The 21565-nt window shown below is 39.6% G+C and overlaps 1 non-coding gene and 1 pseudogene across 1 annotated transcript; both read left to right on the top strand.

Annotated features, from left to right (window-relative positions):
* Positions 1-4554: 4554 nt before the first annotated feature.
* LOC148571915 (small nucleolar RNA R71) lies at positions 4555-4658 on the top strand. Its single transcript, XR_015907791.1, has one exon. It is a non-coding gene; the product is annotated as a small nucleolar RNA R71 (small nucleolar RNA).
* A 7905-nt stretch (positions 4659-12563) lies between these two features.
* LOC148571914 (uncharacterized) lies at positions 12564-20950 on the top strand (annotated as a pseudogene).
* Positions 20951-21565: the final 615 nt, after the last annotated feature.

Here is a 21565-nt window from a genome sequence, read left to right as displayed (position 1 = left end):
AAGATCTTCCTTATTTAAAACACAGAGAAAGATGGAACAAAGAAGGAACTCCACCACCTTTTACTATTGTGGATGTCCACGCTCTTTTCCTTGCTTGTCCTCCTTGTTTCCTCTTGCATTTCCTCGCATCCGTGCCAATCTTGCTTGCTTCCAATCCTCAAGTGCCTTCCTCACTGACTCATGACTCTCTTCCACCCTTTGTCTTTCCTTTCGTGCTAATTCATCCTTCATTTCATCATACTTGGCTATTCCTGGATGCAATATTGGCAGCTGTCCCACTAAGTAGCCGAGCCTGGCTTGAGTATTTATCTGATGTCCTGTTTCACTCATGTAAACTCCTTCTGCGAATGCCCTTTGCTCGTCCAATAGTTCTGCCTGTTCTATTTGTCTTCGATGCATCTCATGTATGTGTGCCCCTTGATGTGCTTGGATGTTGATTAGCCTCTGGGTGGATTCTTGTTGCTCGTTTTGCCTTTGTTCCATCCTGTTGAATGCTTCTCCCCATTGTTGTCCTTGGCTTAGTTGCTGTTCCATCATTTGCCTTTGCCACTCATCTTGCTGCCCCATCATCTGTAGTTGAAGCTCTTTCTGTGCTCCTTGGCTTTCCAAATATTGTCTAGATAAGCCATCAATGGCTTCCTGTAATTGGTGCATGTCCAAGGTCTGTGGTGCTTGTCCCTCTAAGACCTGTCCTTCAACTACTTGAGGGGCTGTCCTCTTTCTTTGCTTTCGTTGAGGCAGGGGCAATGCTGCAGCATTCATCCTTCGGACCGTTATTGGAATGCCTTCCTTTATCCAAACGGGGTCCTCATCTTCAAAAACCACCCTAGCTTTCTTGCATATTCGGTAAATAGTGCTGGGGTAATTTAATGTTCCTCTTGAGTCGCTTTTCTCTGCCATCTTTCTAATTCCTTGAGCTATGATTTCATGAACTTTGATTTCTCCTCCCTTGAGTATACAATGCAACATTGTTGCTCTCTCGAGATTCACCTCCGAGTTGTTTGCAGCTGGGAGAATAGACCTCCTCGCTAGCTCGAACCACCCCTTAGCTTCAGGAGTGAGATCTGTTCTCTTAATGAACTTTAGTTTATTTCCTGCACCCCTTTCCCAGTCAGCTCCTGGTACACAAAGGTCTAGTAAAAGCTGGTCATAATTGGGGTTGTTGTCCAATCTTGAGTGGTAACTTTCTTCTTTAAATGGTATAGACCGTAGCTTCAATGCCCTCATTACACTCATGGGACCAAAATCCACCATTGTTCCTCTCACAAAGCTTGTATATGACTCATCTTTCTTATCATACCTGACTGCATTTGCATAAAATTCTCTTATGAGATTTATATTCACCTTAGTGACCGGGTCAGTGAGGAGCTCCCATCTTCTCCTTTCTACCTTCTCTATGATTTCGGGGCATTCAGTCTTCTTAACTTGAAATTCCAGCTCATAAATGATTTCCTTATCAACCATCCACCCGTATTGCAATGCATGATGCAAGCTTCTAAATCTCTTCTCATTATATGGGTGTTCTTCCATGGGTTCCTTCCCCTCCCTTCTCTTAGAACTTGAAGATGCCATGAATGATTTAATATGTGAAGGTGGTAAGGTTGTGGAGACTTTTGGTTGTTTAGGGTTTTATGGCAATGAGGAGAGTAAGGGGAGGAATGTTTATAATCGGATAAGGGGTGTATTGTACCGAAATGAAGAGTGGTGAAGGTGTGTGATGACAATGAAGGGTGGTATGGACAAGGGTTGTTTATATAGAGAAGTTGTGAGAGAATGGAGGGTGTAGATTGATGAAGTGGTCACTTGATGGACGGTTGGGGTTATGCATGGCTAGAAGACAAGGATCATCACTTTATGATGGGGATTGCTCGGTCTTCTAGGGGTCCCCTTTTTTCAATGTTGCATGGCAACATTTTCCAACGTATTCCCTCTTTAGAACAAGTGTGTAACCCCTCTTCTTTAAGTGGCGAAATCTCCCCTATTTAATTGTCCAATCAATCCCTTTTTATGCTTTTTTTCCTTTCCTATAAAGATTTGAAATAAGGAAAAAAAATTAAAACTCTACGGCTAGAATAAAATGAAAGAAAGGATTTGATTGTTTGTTTATGAATTCCAACCAACTAACTAACTATTGGTGGTTCCTTATATGCATTTTGGTGGCACCATGGGGTGACACCAAACTTAGTTTGAAGCAATGTGATGAAAAGTTTTGTTCAAGCTCCCAAGACCAGCATGCATATTGGTTTGCTTTGAACACCAAACTTGTTCTTCACTATATACTGCATGATAAAGAATTCACCAAGTGTTTGTCAAGTTTGGGTTGAAATCATAAAGATTGACTTATTCATTATCATCTGAAAGCATATAAAACATGGGTTGCCTCCCATGAAGCGCTTCTTTAGCGTCACTAGCTTGACGTTTTTCTTTCATCATGGTGGTTGGTAGTGCTTAAAGTCCTCCCCTCTTGCTGTGGACTTGTATCCATTGGTTGGATCAATGATCTCCACATGTTCCAGGGAAAGAACTCTGTTGATACTGAAGACCTTAGATAATTGAGATGGTACAGTAGGGAGATTAGGAGGAATATCTGGGAAGTAAGATGAGACAACTCTATCCCCTGGAGAGAAATCTTCCGTAGGGATCTTCTTGTTCCTCCATCTCCTTGGTACCTTCTTCTTTGTTTCTTTTGAGGTTGCCTTCCCCTTGGTGACCTCTTTTCTCCAAGGAGTTGTGATGCTGTCTTCACCTGCCTCTAGAGGTTTGGGTTCCTCCAACTTTTCTTTGAGCTGTGGCAGTTGCTGTTTTCCTTGTTTATCAATTGAGGGGGTTTCAGAATGAACTGGCTGTGCTTCAGTGCTTGTTTCCTCCTTCAGTGTCTCCTTATCGTTTGTGCTTAGTTCCTTGTCCTCTTGATCTGTTTCTTGTGAGAAGTTGAAGACATTGAAGCTGAGTCGTTCATCATGAATTCTCAATATTAGCTCCCCTTTCTCTACATCGATAAGTGCTCTGGCCGTAGCTAGGAATGGTCTTCCCAATATGATTGGGTGAGTGTGACTCTCTTCCATGTCCAGAATGACAAAGTCTGTTGGGAGAAAGTACTTCCCAACCTTTAGCAACACATTTTCCACCACTCCTATTGCTTGCTTTTGAGTTTTGTCAGCCAGTCTGATGATTACATCTGTGGGCATTATCTCATTAATCTGCAGCCTCTTCACCAGGGATAAAGGCAGTAAGTTGATGCTGGCCCCCAAATTACATAGTGCTCTATCGAACATAGTCTCACCTATGGCACAAGGGATATGAAAACTTCTTGGGTCTCTTCTTTTTGTAGGCAACTCAGGTTGAATAAGGGCACTACATTCCTTGTTCATCACTATAGTCTGCCCTCCCTTGAGTGAGCTTTTCCTCGGAAGAAGTTCCTTCATATACTTGATGAATGCAGGCATTTGTTGAATTGCATTGATGAATGGTATGTTCACATGCAGAGATGCAAACAAGTCTAGGAACCTTGAGTATATTCTTTTTCCCACAGCACCATTTAGCAGTTGAGGGAATGGTGCATAGAGCTTCAGCAGCTCTTGTTGTGAGATTTCTGGTTCTTTGTGCTTTCTATCCTCCTCCTTTGTTGAGTTGTCTTCAGGTTGTTTGCGCATTTTACCTTGCTTGTCTTCAATCTCTTGATCACTTGTAGTGACCATTTTGCAATCTTCCCATCTTACTTTCTTTGCTTCTCCCTTGGGGTTTTTCTCCGTGTTACTTGGGAAGCTATCAGTAGGTTTAGGAATCTTCTCAGCTAAATATCCCACCTGGAATTTCAGCTTCCTAATAGTCTCTCCCTGGTTCTTAATATTGGCTCGCACCTCCTCTTTGAACACCTTATTTTCTTGAATCTCTTGGCATATTCCTTCAAGTAAGGCTTCAATCTTAGAGAGCTTGTCATCAATTGATGAGTGGTTCGGAGTAGATGTGCTGTTTTGGTTTTGATAAGTATGTGGAGAAGTGTTGTTGTGGGGGTGTTGAGATGTCCTCTGGGTGAATTGCTGGTGAGCTGCATTGTTGTTGGAGTTGTAACGTCTCTGGTCTTGGTTTTGATCTTGCTCACTTCCCCACCCAAAGTTCGGGTGATTTCTCCATCCAGGATTGTAAGTCTTGGAGTATGGATCATAGTTTTTCCTTGGTGAATTCCCAATGTAGTTGGCTTGCTCCTGACTCCCCTCTGCTTCTTCGTTTACTCCTTCTTGTGTTGTTGATGAAGTGGAGATTGCTACTACTTGGTTCCTCTCCATCTTCTTGGTGAGGTCAGCTAGCTGCTGGGTAATGAGCTTGTTTTGGGCCAACAGAGCATCTACATTGTTTAACTCCATCACTCCTCTTGTGTTCCCTCTTTCGGAAGCATAGAAGTAGTCGTTTTCTGCTACTGTTTCAATAACATCTATGGCTTCCTCAATGGTCTTCTTCTTGTTCAAGGATCCTCCAGATGAATGGTCTACTACCTTCTTTGACTCATAAGAGAGCCCTTCATAGAACATGTGCAGCTGGACCCATTCGTTGAACATGTCAGGTGGACACCTCCTTGTTAAGTCTTTGAACCTCTCCTATGCTTCATACAGAGTCTCACCATCTTGTTGCCTGAAGGTTTGAACCTCAGCTCTCAGCCTATTGATTCGTTGAGGAGGGTAGAATCTTGCTAAGAATTTGTTCACCACATCCTCCCAAGTTGTCAAGCTCTCTCTTGGGAAGGATTCCAGCCACTTGGTTGCCTTGTCTCTGAGTGAGAAGGGAAATAAGAGTAGTCTATAGGCGTCAGGATGAACACCATTAGATTTCACTGTGTCATATATTCTCAGGAAGGTGGTCAAATGTTGATTGGGGTCTTCTTGAACACCTCCTCCAAACGAATAGTTGTTCTGAACAAGGGTGATGAGCTGTGGTTTAAGTTCAAAGTTGTTGGCATGGATTGTTGGCTTTTGGATGCTACTTCCACAATTGCCTGGGTTTGGATTAATGTAAGAGCCCAAAACTCTTCTATCCTCCCCAGCATGATTTGCTCCACCTCCTCTGCCATGGTTGTGAGTCTCTTCTTCATGACGATTTTCCATGTTTTCTTCCATGTTTGGTTCAAAGTATTCCTCAAACTGTTCCTCCTCTTCTTCAGCACCAGCTACTCGTTTTTCTTTTGCCTCCCTCCTTAGTCTAAGGAAGGTTCTCTCCGGTTCAGAATCAAAGGAAGTTGAAGCCCCGCTTCTTCTCCCTGTCATACAACCAACAAGTACAAGCAGAGAAAATAGGTGCAGACAGTATTTGTGTCAGAATTGCTGTTAGTTATGGGTGATGCAATATATCAAACAGTTAGTGGGTTAGTAAACAGAATTGAAAATAACAAAGAAAAACAAAAGAGTAGAGGGAGAAGGGAAGAAGTTTACTAAAACAAAAAGTAAATCACTCAAACAGAAAATGAAATTCACAAAATAAAATGCTCAATCTAGTGATCTTCCAATCTAATCATTGTTGATGCACAATCAATCCCCGGCAACGGTGCCATAAACTTGATGCACGGAAAACTTGTCTCTCAACAAATCTCCCTTCGGCAAGTGTACCGAAGTTGTCGTCAAGTAAAAACTCACAATAGAGTGAGGTCGAATCCCACAGGGATTGATTGATCAAGCAACTTTAATTAGAAGAATGTTCTAGTTGAGCGAATCCAGGATTTGGGTTGAGAGTTGCAGAAAATAAAATGGTGGGAATGTAAATAACAGAAAAGTAAATGCTAGAATTAAAGGACTGGAAGTAAATGACTGAAAATAAATTGCAGAATTGTAAATGGGAATGGGGGATTTGCTCATAAAAGTAAATGGCAGAAATTAAAGAGAATGGGTAAGATCAGAGATGGGGAGTTCATTGGGCTTAGGAGATGTTGCAATTCTCCGGATCAAGTTTATTTTCATCTCTTCCTCAATCAATGCACTCATTGATCTCCTTGGCAATCTTAAGTGATTGAATTACAATTTCTTGCAATTCAATCTCTCAAATCTTGATCAATAGCCAATTCCTTGGTCAATTGCTCATGAGAAGAGATGAAGTATGGTCACTGATTATACCACATGCATTTCCCAAACCAAGTATTGAGAGGGTTATAGTCACATACCCATCCAAACCCAATTTGGTCCAGCATGAGAAAGCATTTCTAGCTTGATCTCTTCATTCCTCTTCCAAGGTTCAAAAAAGATCCAAGTTTGAATAGCTTCTCTTCCAAGATAACTACTCAATTGGATGAAGATCGAAAGCTTTCAAGTAAAATCAAGAGGAAAGATAGAAGAAGAATGATGAAGATTAGTATTGATCCATCAAATTACAACAGAGCTCCCTAACCCAATGAAAGGGGTTTAGTTGTTCATAGCTCTTGAAAATGAAAACAAAGATGGAGAATACATCATAAAACTAGAAATTGCAAAGAAAGTAAAATACAGAGAGTAATTCTCCTTTTTTCCAGCTTTCAGAACTCCTTTACAATTCAAAGCTACTCCTATATATACTACTCTTCTCAGCTTCTAGTTTACTCTTCAAGTCTTGGGCCTTTGGATCTTGAGTTTGAAGCAGTTCCTTTCTTTATTTGGGCTTGGCTTTACTTGCAGAGAGAAAGTGTGAAGTGGGCAGAGACTTAAGCTCAGGGCGTAAGGAGTGTTAATCATTTAGTGAATGTCTAAGTTCGGGAACGTTAGTGACACTTAACATTGTCACTAACGTTCCAATGCACCCCTTTGCCTCACGTTAAAAGCCACGTTAACTAGGTTAACGTGGCTTTTAACGTTGCCTTGTCAACCTTCGAGAACGTTAGTGACACTCAACATTGTCACTAACGTTCCAGTGTGCCCCTTCTTGCTTCACGTTAAAGCTCACGTTAACTAGGTTAACGTGGCTTCTAACGTGGCCTTTGCCATCCTTCGAGAACGTTAGTGACATTCAGCATTGTCACTAACGTTCCAATGTGCTCCTAGGTCTCACGTTGGAGTCCACGTTAACTAAGTTAACGTGGCTTCTAACGTGGCCTTCTTTTAGCCATCCCAACGTTAGTGACAATGTTGAGTGTCACTAACGTTGGCTCATCCTTCATTTCTCATCGTTAGCTTCCACGTTAACCAAGTTAACGTGGAAGTTAAGGTGACTCTTGGGGTTGTGTGGTTGCTTCAACGTTAGTGACAATGTTGAGTGTCACTAACGTTGTCGACAACTCTTCATCCTCTACGTTAGTTCCCACGTTAACCAAGTTAACGTGGGAGTTAACGTGGTACTTTGCACCATAGGCCAACGTTAGTGACAATGTTGAGTGTCACTAACGTTGGCTTCTCTCCCCCCTTTTAACGTTAGAGGCCACGTTAACTAGGTTAACGTGGCTTCTAACGTGGCCACTTATGAGTAATTGCCAACGTTAGTGACAATGTTGAGTGTCACTAACGTTGGCTCAACTTCTTTTCTCCACGTTAGAGTTCACGTTAACTTGGTTAACGTGACTCTCTAACGTGGGCATTGATGGCTTTTTGAGAGTGTTATTGGCAATCACTTTTCTCATTAATCTTGCAAGTTACCTCCCCTTTTCTTGCTTCCTTTTGGTCCTAAAATCAAGCAACAAAGTGCATCAAAGCTCTAGTCCAAGTCATGAGTAATGCAACATAATATTTGTCACTAAACTTATGCAAAATCCTCATGAAATTATGTAAAATGCACAATGTATGCTTGAGTCAAGGCATAAGTGAATATTTACCCAAAACTTGCTTATTTCCTACAGAAATGCATGAAACTAACCTAAAAACAGTAAAGAAAAGGTCAGTGAAACTGGCCAAAATGCCCTGGCATCAGGTAGTCACAAGCAATTCTAATCAAGCAAAAGTATAGCTAAGCAATTACAAAACAATGAAGAATTCAAAAACTATACACAAAGGGGAGAAAGGATAGATCTCACCATGGTGGGGTGTTTTCCACCTAGCACTTTTATTTAATGTCCTTAAGTTGGACTTCCACTAGCTCATTGCTCTTTGTCAAGAGGTGCATCTTCCAAAAGGAATACCTCAATATCTTTGTTGCTCTTCATTTGTTCACCATGATACAACTTGAGACAGTGCCCATTGACCTTGAAGAGATCCGAACTTGAGGGATGGCGCAAATGGTAAACCCCATAGGGTTCCGCTTTCACTAAGGGCCTTCCCATTTTGACCTTAGTTTACCGGGCAACAATCTCAATCTAGAACTGTAAAGAAGGACAAGATCACCGGCCTTGAATTCTTTGCCTCTTATGTTCCTATCATGGACGGCTTTTATTTTTTCTTGTAAAGTCTACAGTTCTCATAAGCTTCAAGCCTCAAACATTCCAACTCTGCTAGTTGTAGCTTTCTTTCAATTCCGGCTCCACCCAAACTTGGATTACACTCTTTGATGGCCCAATATGCCTTGTGCTATATCTCCACCGGTAAATGGCAAGCTTTGCCATACACCAACCGAAAGGGGCTCATGCTAATTGGCGTTTTGTAAGCCGTTCGGTATGCCCATAATGCATCGGTGAGCTTGGCACTCCAATCTTTCTTATTGGGTTTTACAATCCTTTCCAAGATGCGTTGAATCTCCCAATTGGAAACCTCGGCTTGGCCGTTTGTTTGTGGGTGGTAGGCCGTGGCTACTTTATGCATGATGCCATATTTCCTCATTAGCCCTTCCATTCTTTTGTTGCAAAAATGTGAACCTTGGTCACTCACGATTGCTCGTGGCGACCTAAATCTACAAATGATATTATTTCTCACAAAAGAAAGGTCCACATTAGCATCATCCGTCCGGGTGGGTATTGCTTCCACCCATTTGGACACATAATCAACGGCGAGTAGAATGTAGAGGAAACCATTAGAATTTGGGAATGGCCCCATGAATTCGATTTCCCACACATCAAAAATTTTATAAAATAGCATGGTTTGTTGGGGAATTTCATCCTTCTTAGAGATATTACCAAATCTAATGCATTGAGAACAAGATTTACAAAAATGAGAAGAGTCATTGAAAAGAGTTGGCCACCAAAAGCCACAATCTAGGATTTTCCTTGCCGTTCTTTGAGGTCCAAAGTGGCCTCCTCCTTCGGAGGAGTGGCAAGCTTCCAAGATTGAGTGGAATTCGGTTTGTGGAATGCACCTCCGAATTACTTGATCCGCCCCACATCTCCAAAGGTATAGGTCATCCCACACATAGTATTTGGATTTATTTTTTAGCTTATCCCTTTGGTGTTTGGAGAGATTAGGAGGGAAGGAGCGAGATACTAAGTAATTGGCGAATGGTGCATACCAAGGAATGGTTTCCGAGATTGCATGCAAGCCCTCAAAGGGAAATGAATCATTGATAGGAGTAGTATCACCTTTTGTATGTTCAAGGCGACTTAGATGGTCCGCCACTAGGTTTTGCGTACCACTCCTATCCTTGATTTCCAAGTCAAACTCTTGCAACAATAAAACCCATCTAATCAATCTTGGTTTGGATTCCTTCTTAGCCAAAAAATACTTTAATGCCGCATGATCTGAGTACACTACCACCTTTGAACCGAGAAGATATGCTCGGAATTTGTCCAAGGCAAAAACAATGGCCAAAAGTTCTTTTTCGGTAGTAGTGTAGTTGGATTGGGCTCCATCTAATATTTTTGATGCATAGGCTATGACATATGGATTCTTACCCTCACGTTGTGCTAACGTGGCTCCCACGGCAAAATTTGAAGCATCACACATTATTTCAAATGGCTGACTCCAATCTAGCCCTCGCACAATGGGAGCTTGGGTCAATGCTATCTTGCGCTTGTCAAAAGCCTCCATGCATTCCTTGCTTAAATCAAACTCAACATCCTTTTGTAGCAACCTTGAGAGAGGCAATGCTACCTTGCTAAAATCCTTGATGAATCTCCGATAAAATCCTGCATGTCCAAGAAAAGAGGGGACCTCCCTCTCAGAAGAGGGGTAAGGCAAACTAAATATGACATTAATTTTAGCCGGATCTACGGAAATACCATCTTTCAAAACAATATGTCCCAAAACAATGCCTTGCTTGACCATGAAATGACACTTCTCAAAATTTAAGACAAGGTTGGTTTTAGTACATCTTTCCAAAACTTTTTCAAGACTATCTAAGCAATGATCAAAAGAATCACCATATATCGTGAAGTCATCCGTGAATACCTCCATGCATTGCTCTAGAAAATTCGTAAAGATGCTCATCATGCACCTTTGAAAAGTTGCCGGTGCATTGCATAAGCCGAATGGCATATGCTTGTAGGCATAAGTTCCAAAAGGGCAAGTAAATGTTATTTTTTCTTGGTCCTCTAGAGCAATGTATATTTGGAAGTATCCCGAATAGCCATCTAGGAAGCAATAATGAGATTTACCGGATAATCGATCGAGCATTTGATCGATAAACGGAAGTGGAAAATGATCTTTTCTAGTGTCCGAATTCAACCTTCGGTAGTCTATGCATACTCGCCAAGAGTTTTGCACCCGTGTTGTTATGAGCTCTCCACTTTCATTCTTGATTGTGGTTACCCCGGACTTCTTAGGCACAACTTGAACGGGACTTACCCATTCACTATCCAAAATAGGGTAGATGATGTCTGCCTCAAGTAACCGTGTTACCTCTTTCTTGACAACCTCCAAAATAGTAGGATTTAATCGCCTTTGAGGTTGTCTCACGGGTCTAGCTTCTTCTTCCAAAAAGATCCGGTGCTCACACACTTGGGGACTTATCCCCACTAGATCCGCCAAACTCCACCCTATTGCCCTTTTGTTCTTCCTCAAAACACATAGCAACTTCTCTTCTTGTTGAGGATTTAGTTCCCTTGCTATGATCACCGGAAACTTGTGGGCTTCATCAAGGTATAAGTACTTTAGGTGGCGTGGTAATGGCTTCAATTCTAGCTTTTGCTCTTGGCTTGTCACTTGAACTTCTTCACTTGGATCTTCACTATTTCCTTCAATCATATGTTTCTCTTCTAGCTTTGCATAATGCACTTCCACCACAATGTTGTCAATTAGATCACACCGGAATATGGAATGGTTCTCCGGTGGGTGCCTCATTGCCTCTTCTAGGCTAAAACTTACAACTCTGCCATCTATCTCGAATGAGTAGGTTCCCGAGTGGGCATCCAACTTGAATCTAGAGGTCCTCAGAAACGGCCTCCCAAGTAGGATAGATGACCCTCTCGGATTAACTTGGTGGCATCTCAATGATATGGAAATCAATTGGAAATATCAAACCCTTGATGTTGACCAACACATCTTCCGTAATACCCGACACGGTTATTATGCTCTTGTCCGCCAAGAGAAACCTAGCCGCTGACCGCTTCAACGGTGGAAGCTTCAATAGATGATAAACGGAAAGAGGCATAATGCTAACGCATGTACCAAGGTCGCACATACAATCAACGAATTGGACTCCATCAATGATACAAGAAACTAAGCAAGGACCCGGATCAACACACTTTTCCAGAATGGATCCCATCAAAGGCGAAATGGAACTACCCAATGGAATGGTTTCCAACTCATGAATTCTATCTTTGTTCATACACAAGTCCTTAAGAAATTTCGCATAGTTAGGTACTTGATGTATCGCATCAAAGAGGGGGATAGTTACCTCCACTTTCTTGAACATCTTTACCATTGTTAGGTCAAGCTCCACACACTTCTTAGCCATTCTTGTCAATGTAGGAAATGGAATTGGTTGAGCCACTTCCTCTAAAATTTGCTCCTTTCTAAGGACTTCACTCTTTGGTTGAGGGTCTTCATCTTCAACTATTATATGTGACTCATCTTCTTCTTCAATTTCTTCTATCTCAACTCCATCTTCCTCTTGAGCAACTTTCATTGGACTAGGTGCTTTGGAATCCCTTTCCTTCAATTGCGTTCTGGACCTCAAGGTTACGGCATTGATGCCACCCTTGGGGTTGGGTAAAGGTTGAGAGGGTATGGCACTAGCGGTTGAGGCTTGAGGAGTGGGAATAGAAGGTGGCTCCATGCGAGCAATGAGAGCTTGGAGAGTATAAGTGAGGCCATTAAGACTTGAGTTGAGTGTGTTTTGGAGTTCTTTTTGTCCTTGGAGTATGGACCGGAGTGTGTCATCTTGATTTGGAGATATGGAAGGGTAGGTAATTTGTGGTGCTTGGGGTTGGTTGGTTGGAAGAGGTTGTCTATGAGGTGGTATGTAGGTTTGATAGTTCCTTCCTTGATTTGGTTGTTAGTTTGGGGGGTTTTGTGAATAGCGGTTTTGTGAAGTGTTGTTGTTCCATCTTTGGTTGCCTCCATTGTCCCTTCCTCCTTGTTGATAATTGTCCTGCCAACTTTGGTTGGAGCTATCCCTCCATCCTTGATTGGAGTTGTTACTCCCTTGGCTATAGTTGCCTCCTTGTTGGGGGTACCCTTGGTTATAATTGCTCCCTTGGTTATGGTATCCTTAATTCGAACGTTCATAGTAGGGGCGATCATAAAAGTTGTGGGTAGCCGCTAGAGTGTTATCTTCTTGGAGACTTGGACATTCGTCCGTGTAATGGGAGTAGCATGAGCAAATGCCACACACTCATTGGGGGACCAATTATTGACATTGTAGGTTTTGAGGAGAAGGTTGTTGTTAAGATGGAGGTTGTTGTTGATTTACTTGGAGTTGCTTTAGAAGGCTTGTCATTTCACACAAGGTCTTGGTAAGGGTAGTGGTCTCACCACTAGAAGAAACTTCATTTACGGCCTTTGGACGGTTGACTCTCCGTCTAGCATGTTGAGTGGACTCGGCCAAGTCGGTAATGAGTTGCCATGCCTCCTCCACCATCCTATACTTTGACAAAGAACCGTTGCTTGAAGCATCCAACAAATTCTTATCTTGCTCTCTCATGCCTTGGCACACATAGCTAAGCAAGACTTGAGTGTCAATCATATGGTTGGGACATGAATCAAGAAGTTTGCGAAACCGTTCCCAATATTCATACAAAGTTTCCATATCGCCTTGTACAATACATGAGATCTCCTTCCTTAGCTTGTCTGTCATTTCCACGGGCATGAACTTATCAAGGAATTCTCTCCTAAGCAAATCCCAATTGGACACAGCATCACTAGGTAAGGTATAGAACCACTCCTTGGCTCTTCCCTCAAGAGAGAAGGGAAAGGCAAACAACCATATAGCTACTTCATCGGATCCTTTCCGCCTAGTAGTCGAGCATACACCATGAAAGTCCATGGAACTTTGGTAAGAGATTGATGAGAGCGGTCTTGAGTTCAAAGTTTGCATTCAAGTTGGGATGAAGCACATGTAGAAGTTGGAGAACAAAATCCGGTGCACCCGCTTCCTTGAGAGTAACTCTCCTTGGAGCGGCCATGTTGTCAAAACCTAGATCAAAAGAAAAACTACTAGTAGTATCAACGGAAGAGTAATTAGTGCCTTTGTTGGATGACGATGATATGGTTGGTGAATTGGTAAAAACCTTTTCACCTTCCTCAAAGACTAACCGCCTCCGAGCTTGCCTAATATGAAGCAAGGTTCTTTTAATTTCCGAATCAAAGGGTGCTAAGCTCGGATTTGGTAGTGAACGCGTCATACAATGAAGGAGATAAGAAACTCATGACATCAATTGGTATCTAAGCAAAGACTAATCCTAACTAATAATCAAACAAGCAAACAATCAATTAAGAGAGAAATTCAAGTATTCACATATCAACATATTCACACTAACCAATAGAATGGCACACATAAGCAAGTCCCCGGCAACGGCACCACTTTGATGAACGTTAATATTCTTATGCCGGTTAGAAACTAGTGATGAATCCGATCATGAATATAGTCTAACCAACACGCGAATACCGCATCAAACAATTCTAAAATCTGTGACCGAGAGTATTGATCCCGGGTCGTTCTCCCTAAGAATTGCTTTAGAATGTGCATCATTGATTAGGAAAGCTTTTATGGTGTTGAGAATTGGTGCAAGAATTCAAACTAGCAAGGCAATCAACAATTAATTGAAATAAAAGCCTTGGCCAAGGGTAAGCATTGGAAGTTCCATCATTATAGTTTCCTTCAATTGTGATAAGAATTGATTGTTGCTTCACTTAGTTAACCCCCTAACAATGGAGGAAAGTCAAGTGAGAGTAACCAACTTGAGTCACAAGTCCTAGTCTCACCCTAGGGAAGTCTAGCTTTAGTGCACTCCAAGTCAATTAGCAATTCTCAATTCATAATCTACAATTGATATCAACTATTTAAGTGTCTCCAATAACTCAACCCCTAAGCCAAGTAAGAGAAATCTACTCCATAGCTAAGGTTGTCATTATCACAAACAATTAGTAAGCAATTATAGAAAACATGATGTAATTGAAAGAAGAGAATTGAATTAAAGCTATCTAATCCAAATAATCATCAACAATCAAACAATTGAATGAAACCTCAATTCATTAATCCAAATTCAAAGTAACAAAGTATACCAAATCTAGATCTAAGAAATAGAATCAAAAGAACATCAATTAAGAGTAGAAGAAGAGAGGATCTACACTTGTATCAACATAAAAAGTCAATTATCAATGGATCTCACCAAGAATTCCAAGGAAACTTGCAATGGAGGATGAAAACCTAGAGAGAAGTTGGAGCTTCTCTCTCTAGAAATAAAATGTAACTAACTTCCTAAAAATATCTCCCATTATGACTAATTGTCCTAACACTCCTAATCCTTGGTCTTCTTAAGCTTTTCCCTCCAAAATCTGCTCCAAAACAGGGCCTCGAAACCCCCTGAAATCGCTGGGCACGTGTTTCATTTAAAAAATCATGTGCGCACATCGACGCATACGCGCACTGCACGCGTACGCGTCCTTGGGTCCTTTGCGATCTTGCGCACAGGCGTAAGGTGCGCGCGAGCGTCATAAGGGATATAGCCCAGCCATATAGGCGCGCCGGCTCCTCGCTCGGGTCCACTGCGCTGGCTCTGGATGAACGCATCCACGCGTACGCGCAGGGTGCGCGTGCGCGTGCATGTGCAAATTTTAATTCTTTAATTTGTTCCATGCTCCTTCCATTCATGCATGCTTCCTTCATTCCTCTTAGCCATTTTTGCCCTGTAACTTCTGAAATCACTCAACAAATGGATCAAGGCATCTAATGGTAATTGAGGAGGATTACAATGTATCAATTTTGATGCAAAAGAAGCACATTTTCATCTATGAGGAAAAATGGGAAAGAGACACAAAATCATGCAGTTTTATATGAATAAGTGTGGAAGATCATTGATAAAATCCTTAGATTCTATGCATGATAAACCCTAAAAACGGGGTTTATCAGACACCCCACCATGGTAACATCTTTTTATTTTTCTCTTCTGTAAATATTGGTAAAATAAGTTTAATTTCTTGTTTAGTTAATTTGTTGAGTTTATTTGGGAGTCTAGTATGTTAAATAAGGTTTGATGATGTTTTGGTAGCTATTTGGATGTTTGGAATGCTTTGTTTGGTGCGATAAATTGGAAAATTTTGAAAAACAGAGCTTCCAGCCGCGCATATGCGTTACCCGCACGTGTGCGTTTCCCCCAAGTTTCCAACCCCTCACACGTATGCCTCGCCCACGCGTACGCGTGATCCCCAAATTTTCTAAGTCCATTACAAAAACCAACGTGTTGTGCGCGTAGTGTGCTGAAATTGTGCGTCTAGCACAATTTTGACCCATGCGTATGCGTCATCTTCCTCTCTCTGCACTATCATGCGTGCGCATCGACGATGCGTGCGCGTTGCACCTCACTTCTGCCATCCACGCGTACGCGTGACCTGACGCGTACGCGTGACCCCCTGCCCTGTTTCACTCACTTCTTTTCTTCTCTTCTCTCCATTTCTTTTGTTCTTTTCCCTTCTCCTCTTCTCTTTCCCTCCTTCAACCATCATCCAACACTACCAATCACCATCTATCACCAACTTCTATTTTTCATGATAATTACTGCAACAAATATGGCCTTTAGCAACGCCAAATTTTGCAACGCCTTAAAACCGTTCTCTTAGATAGTTTTAGACAACGGTTTTTTGTAGTGTTACTATTGAATTCAATTTTTTATTATTTTATAGCAACAAATTAAAACCGTTCTCTTTGACTATTTTAAAGAACGGTTTTATAACCGTTATCTTGATTTATTTTTAAGGAACGGTTTTTTTTGTTGTTTAAAGAATTGTACAAAAGAAATGCATTAAAACTGTTGCCGAAATGCAGCACTTTAAAACCGTTCTATTAGATGGTCTTAGACAACGGTTTTTACAGTGTTGCTGTTGAAGTTCATTTTTTCATTACGCTATAGTAACAAAATAAAACCGTTCTCTTTGACTATTTTAAAGAACGATTTTACAACTATTACAACAATTGTTTATGAAACAACCATTATCTAATATTATTTAAATAATTATACAAATTAAACAATACCAATAAAAATAATTTCAGATAATTATATAAATTTAAACTATTTTTTCTATAAATACTGAATTTATAAAATACTCAAAACCTATTGTTATAAATAAATAACAAATATTATTTTAAAAAAATAAATTTATAATAAATATTATATATTATTATTATAAATATATAAAAAATATTATATTTTGAAAACATAAAGTTAAAATAAATTTATAATAAATATTATTTATTTTTATTATAAATATATAACAAATATTAATATAAAAAAATAAAATTAAAATAATTTTAGAATAAATATATTATATATCTATTATATTGTTTATTAATTATTTGTCACTAATAGCATAGCAAATAAGCTAAGAACCTTTAGAATCAGAAACGCGCGCTCTTCCTCTTCTACTCTTCGAAACCAAAGGGCGAAGAACGCTCTTCCTCCCTCCACCGTACCATCAACCCTAACCCACGCCTTCAGAATCCAAGACGTTATCGAACCGCATCTCACCAGGAAGCCCGAAATCGCACCATCATCGCAAGTCACCAGGAAGCCCTAAATCGCAACTCACCATTGTCGCACATCATCGTCGCTGCATCCTTCCCGAAATCATTGCTGCCTCCTCCTTCCCGGCGTCGCTGAGTCTCTCCTCTCCGCGGCTTCAGTGCTTCTCCGTTCTCTATGGTGTCCTTGCGTCTTCTGCTTTGCTGCTTCTCCCATGTTCTGCTTCGCTACTTCTGCTTCACTGGGTTGTGCTTCGCTGCTTCTGCTTTGTTGCTGCTGCTTCACTGCATCAGCGGGTTGAGGGTTGTCATCTGTGGTAAGTGTTTTTCTTATCTGATTTGCTATTGCTTAGTTAGGGCTTGATTGACTGTTGGGACTTGGGTATTTTTGTTGGATTTAAGAAGAAGAAAGGAAAGTGGTAATGTTTGTGAATATGAGCAAGATGAGTGTTGAATGTTGACTAAGTTTCTGTTTTGGTTTGAATTTGGACTGCATAATTGTGAACTGAGAATTTTATTTTTTATCCTTTTCTACTTCCCTGGTATATCCCATTTATTAAAGTTGCAGCCATTCCTTGTGCATAGTTTAGTTTAAACTCAACAAGCTAGCACTGTGTAAGCACTTATTTTACATTAGCTTTTAAAAATTCATATACAGGTATGGGGATAACACTCATTTAAAAAGAGGTACACAAATAGCAGACCTATTTTTTTATCGCACTTGATAATTTTCATAATAATTCAAATAAGCTAATAAGTTAATTCAACGTTATTAGCAATCTCCCATTCCCTTTGGAATATTCTAAATTTGTCTTATACACATGTATGATATAATAATAATAATTCATTAATAATTTATAAGTGAAGAATATAGTATGAAAATAAAGTCCTTTTCTTTGTTGGGGAAATGTAAACAAAGACTGAACAATGGGGCATAAGTTTCTGGAAACAGTGGGTTCTTAAGAGGAATTATAAATATAAATGTGAAGGAAGCGAAGAAGAAAATGCAATGGGTGATGAATGTGTTGCTTTGCACAGTTGAGCAATAAAACAGGGTTTGCAACATAGCAATGTATAAAGCTGAATATGCTATTGCTGAGTCGTTTTCCTCTATTGAGTCTTCAATTAGAACTGTCTTTTCTTGATTTGGTAATTATCCTTTTGCCCGCTTTTGTAAAATATTTTATTTCTTCCTTTAACTTACTCACTTTTTAATTCTTCCTCTTGTCTCAAAAATCGGTGGAGGAATCTATTAAACAAACTGCCTAAATTCACATACATTTTATGAGATAAATTTTAAAGCTTTTACCACAGGTGTTAATCAATTAATTCAGTCAATAGTAAATTTTTAATATAGGAGGATATTTTTTCAGAACACAACTAGATTACTGGTCCCACATTTAAAGTAGTTTGGCCTTTGGTACAAGTCCACTATTGTTGTGTTAGGAGCTTAGCTATGATTTTTGTTTTAATTTTTTAACCCAATTTTGGCTAGTTGGGTACTGTTTGATTTATCAATTATATATCACTTTTGAAAATAGGATTTGTAAAAATTGGTTTAAAAAGTGAATTTTTTTGTTAAAAAATCTGGTTATAAATTACTTATATTTTTATTCTTTGTTGCTGTTTTAGTTTGTCTCTTTAAAACCAGAAAAAGGAAATCAAATAGCAGGTCTTTCTGTAGCTGCGACTACCTTAGACATTGAGCTACACTACAGGTAAATCATTTAATATATTATCTTTTTAAGTTTGTTTGAACATTTAATTGTTAAGAATATTTACTGATTAATTGATTCCTTAAGCTTCTTTGCATAGTTTGTTAGATACAAATTGTTAGTCTCATGATTGGTTGAGATGTTCTCTTTTGAACATGTGTGGTTGACTTCTTGAAATTCTTTAGAAGCAATAAGCTCTTGATTGAAAAAATCACTTATAGTTAGTCTAAAACATATTTCTGTGTTCTTTTATTTTAGTTGAGAAAGTAATGGACAAAGGGTGGACTAGTTTACCAAGACATACTGAGGGTTACCAACATGGTGTTAATTCATTTTTGGATTTTGCCTTTTCTAAAGGTAGACCACAAGGACAAGAAATTCTTTGTCCTTGTTCTATATGTAATAACTTAAGTTGGGGCGAGGGGATGAAGTTTATGATCGTTTAATAAGTAAGGGATTTCAAAAAGGTTACACTATGTGGGTTCATCACGGCGAAAGGATAAGTCACATGGATAGTGAATCTGATGAGAGTGAAGTCCATGAAGGATTTGTCGACGACATTCATGGGCTGCAAAACGAGACGTTCGGCATGTGCTTGAAGGAGATAAAGATAGTGATGGGCCAAACGAAGATGCAAAAAAGTTTTATAAATTGCTTGAAGAAGGAAAACAAGAGTTATATCCTGGCTGTAAAAAATTTTCGACATTATCATTCGTTATCCGATTTTATTTGTTGAAGACTCTTAATGGTTGGAGCAACGCATTCTTTACTGCTTTACTTGAATTACTGAAAGAAGCGATTCCTCATTTGAATATTCCTGATTCTTTCAATAAAATCAAGGCCACGGTAAAAGATTTAGGACTTGGTTATAATAAAATTCATGCTTGTCCCAACGATTGTGTTCTGTTCCGGGATACATATGAAGATGATGAATTTTGTCCAATTTGTGGAGCTTCCAGGTACATAGAAAATGTTGAGGTAGATATAAAAGTTGATAAGTTAAAGAAAAAACCTGTGCCTGCGATGGTTTTGAGGCATTTTCCCTTGATTCCAAGGCTTAAGAAGCTATTCCTTTGTTCAAAAACAGCTGAATCATTAAGGTGGCACGATGAACATCATTCAAAGGATGGAAAGTTAAGACACCCAGCTGATGGCCAATCATGGAAAGACTTTGATAGGCTTCATCCCGATTTTGCTAAAGAATCTCGTAACATAAGATTAGGGTTAGCTAGCGATGGATTTAATCTATTTTGAACCATGAGCATCTCCCATAGTACATGGCCAGTAGTTTTGGTTGCATACAATCTTCCTCCATGGTGTTGCATGAAACCAGAGTATGTCATGATGTCCTTGCTCATCCCAGGACCATGTTCGCCTGGAAAAAGCATTGATGTGTATCTTCAGCCATTAATTGAAGAGTTGAAGGTTTTATGGGAAGTTGGAGTGGAAACATATGATGCTTCAAAGAATAAAACTTTTCAACTACATGCAGCACTTTTATGGACCATAAGTGACTTTCCAGCTTATGCTATGTTATCCAGTTGGAGCACAAAGGGAAAGTTAGCATGTCCTTGCTGTAATTATGACACCGCCTCTTGTTATTTAAAACATAGCCGGAAGATGTGCTACATGGATCACGGTAAATTTTTGGCTATGAATCATCCATAGGATGGACAAAAGATCTTTCAATGGCGATGTTGTATTGAGGTCTTCACCAGCTTTATTAGATGGGGAACAAATTTTTGAAGATTTGAAAGATTTTGACAAGGTATTTAGAAAGAAGCAAAAAAATAAAATTGATGGTCCATGGAAGAAAAGGTCCATTTTCTTTGAGTTGCCATATTGGAAGCAAAATACATTGCGCCATTATCTTGATGTTATGCACATCGAGAAAACGTATGTGATAACATAATTGGAACTTTATTAGACATTCCAGGAAAGTCCAAAGATCATACAAATGCTCGTTACGATCTCAATGATATGGGCATAAGAAAAAAATTTCAACCAAAGGAGATAGATGGTGGCAAGAAAGCAAAAATTGCTAAGGCTTATTTTAACCATACTAATCAAGAAAAAACCATCTTTTATGATATTTTGAAGTTAGTAAAATTTCCATCTGGTAGTGCCTAAATTATTTCTTGGTGTATTCATGTTGTTGAGAAAAAGATATCAGGCTACAAAAGTCATGATGCTCATTTTATGTTGAATTATTTGTTGCAAGTAGCTATAAAATGCACAATGCAGAATCAAGTAGCTGGCCCTTTAATTTATCTAGGTTCATTCTTTCGTTCTTTGTACCAAAAAGTTTTTGAAAATGATACAATAGATCATTTAGAAGTAGATATTAGAGAAATTTTGTGCCAATTGGAAAGAATATTTCCTCATAGTTTCTTTGATATAATGGTACATTTGCCTATTCATCTGGTAAATGAGTTAAGGTTGGGTGGCCCAGTTCAATTTAAGTGGATGTACCCCATCGAGAGATATCTGTGTAGGTTAAAGTCCTACGTTCGCAATAAGAGCTGCCCCGAAGGTTCAATTGCTGAAGGATATTTAGCCGAGGAATACTTGACATTTTGCTCAAGGTATTTAAGTCCTAATGTGGATACAAGGCTGAGTAGGAGGACACAAAATTATGATAATTACAGTGAAGCTGACGTATGTCATGATAGCTATTTTGCATTCTTGGGGCGACCAATTGGTGGAAAGAGGAAAGGGCAACCTTTTTCTCTAGATACCAACTCAAAAATACAAGCTCATCGGTACATCTTATTCAACTGTGATAAAGTTAAAGACTACATTAGGTATTTTTCTTATATATTTTCCAATTACCAATTCTCTATTAGCAAATTTAACTTACTCACTTTTTACTTACTTTAGAGAGTATGAGGAACATGTCAACAATCAAACTAAAGGTAGAAAATGGA

This window comes from Arachis ipaensis, chromosome B3, assembly GCF_059453495.1.
Source record: "Arachis ipaensis isolate K30076 ecotype BB chromosome B3, ASM5945349v1, whole genome shotgun sequence".
Taxonomy (NCBI): domain Eukaryota; kingdom Viridiplantae; phylum Streptophyta; class Magnoliopsida; order Fabales; family Fabaceae; genus Arachis; species Arachis ipaensis.
Note: the sequence above shows the minus strand (reverse complement) of the source record. Positions and strands in the feature narration are given on the sequence as shown.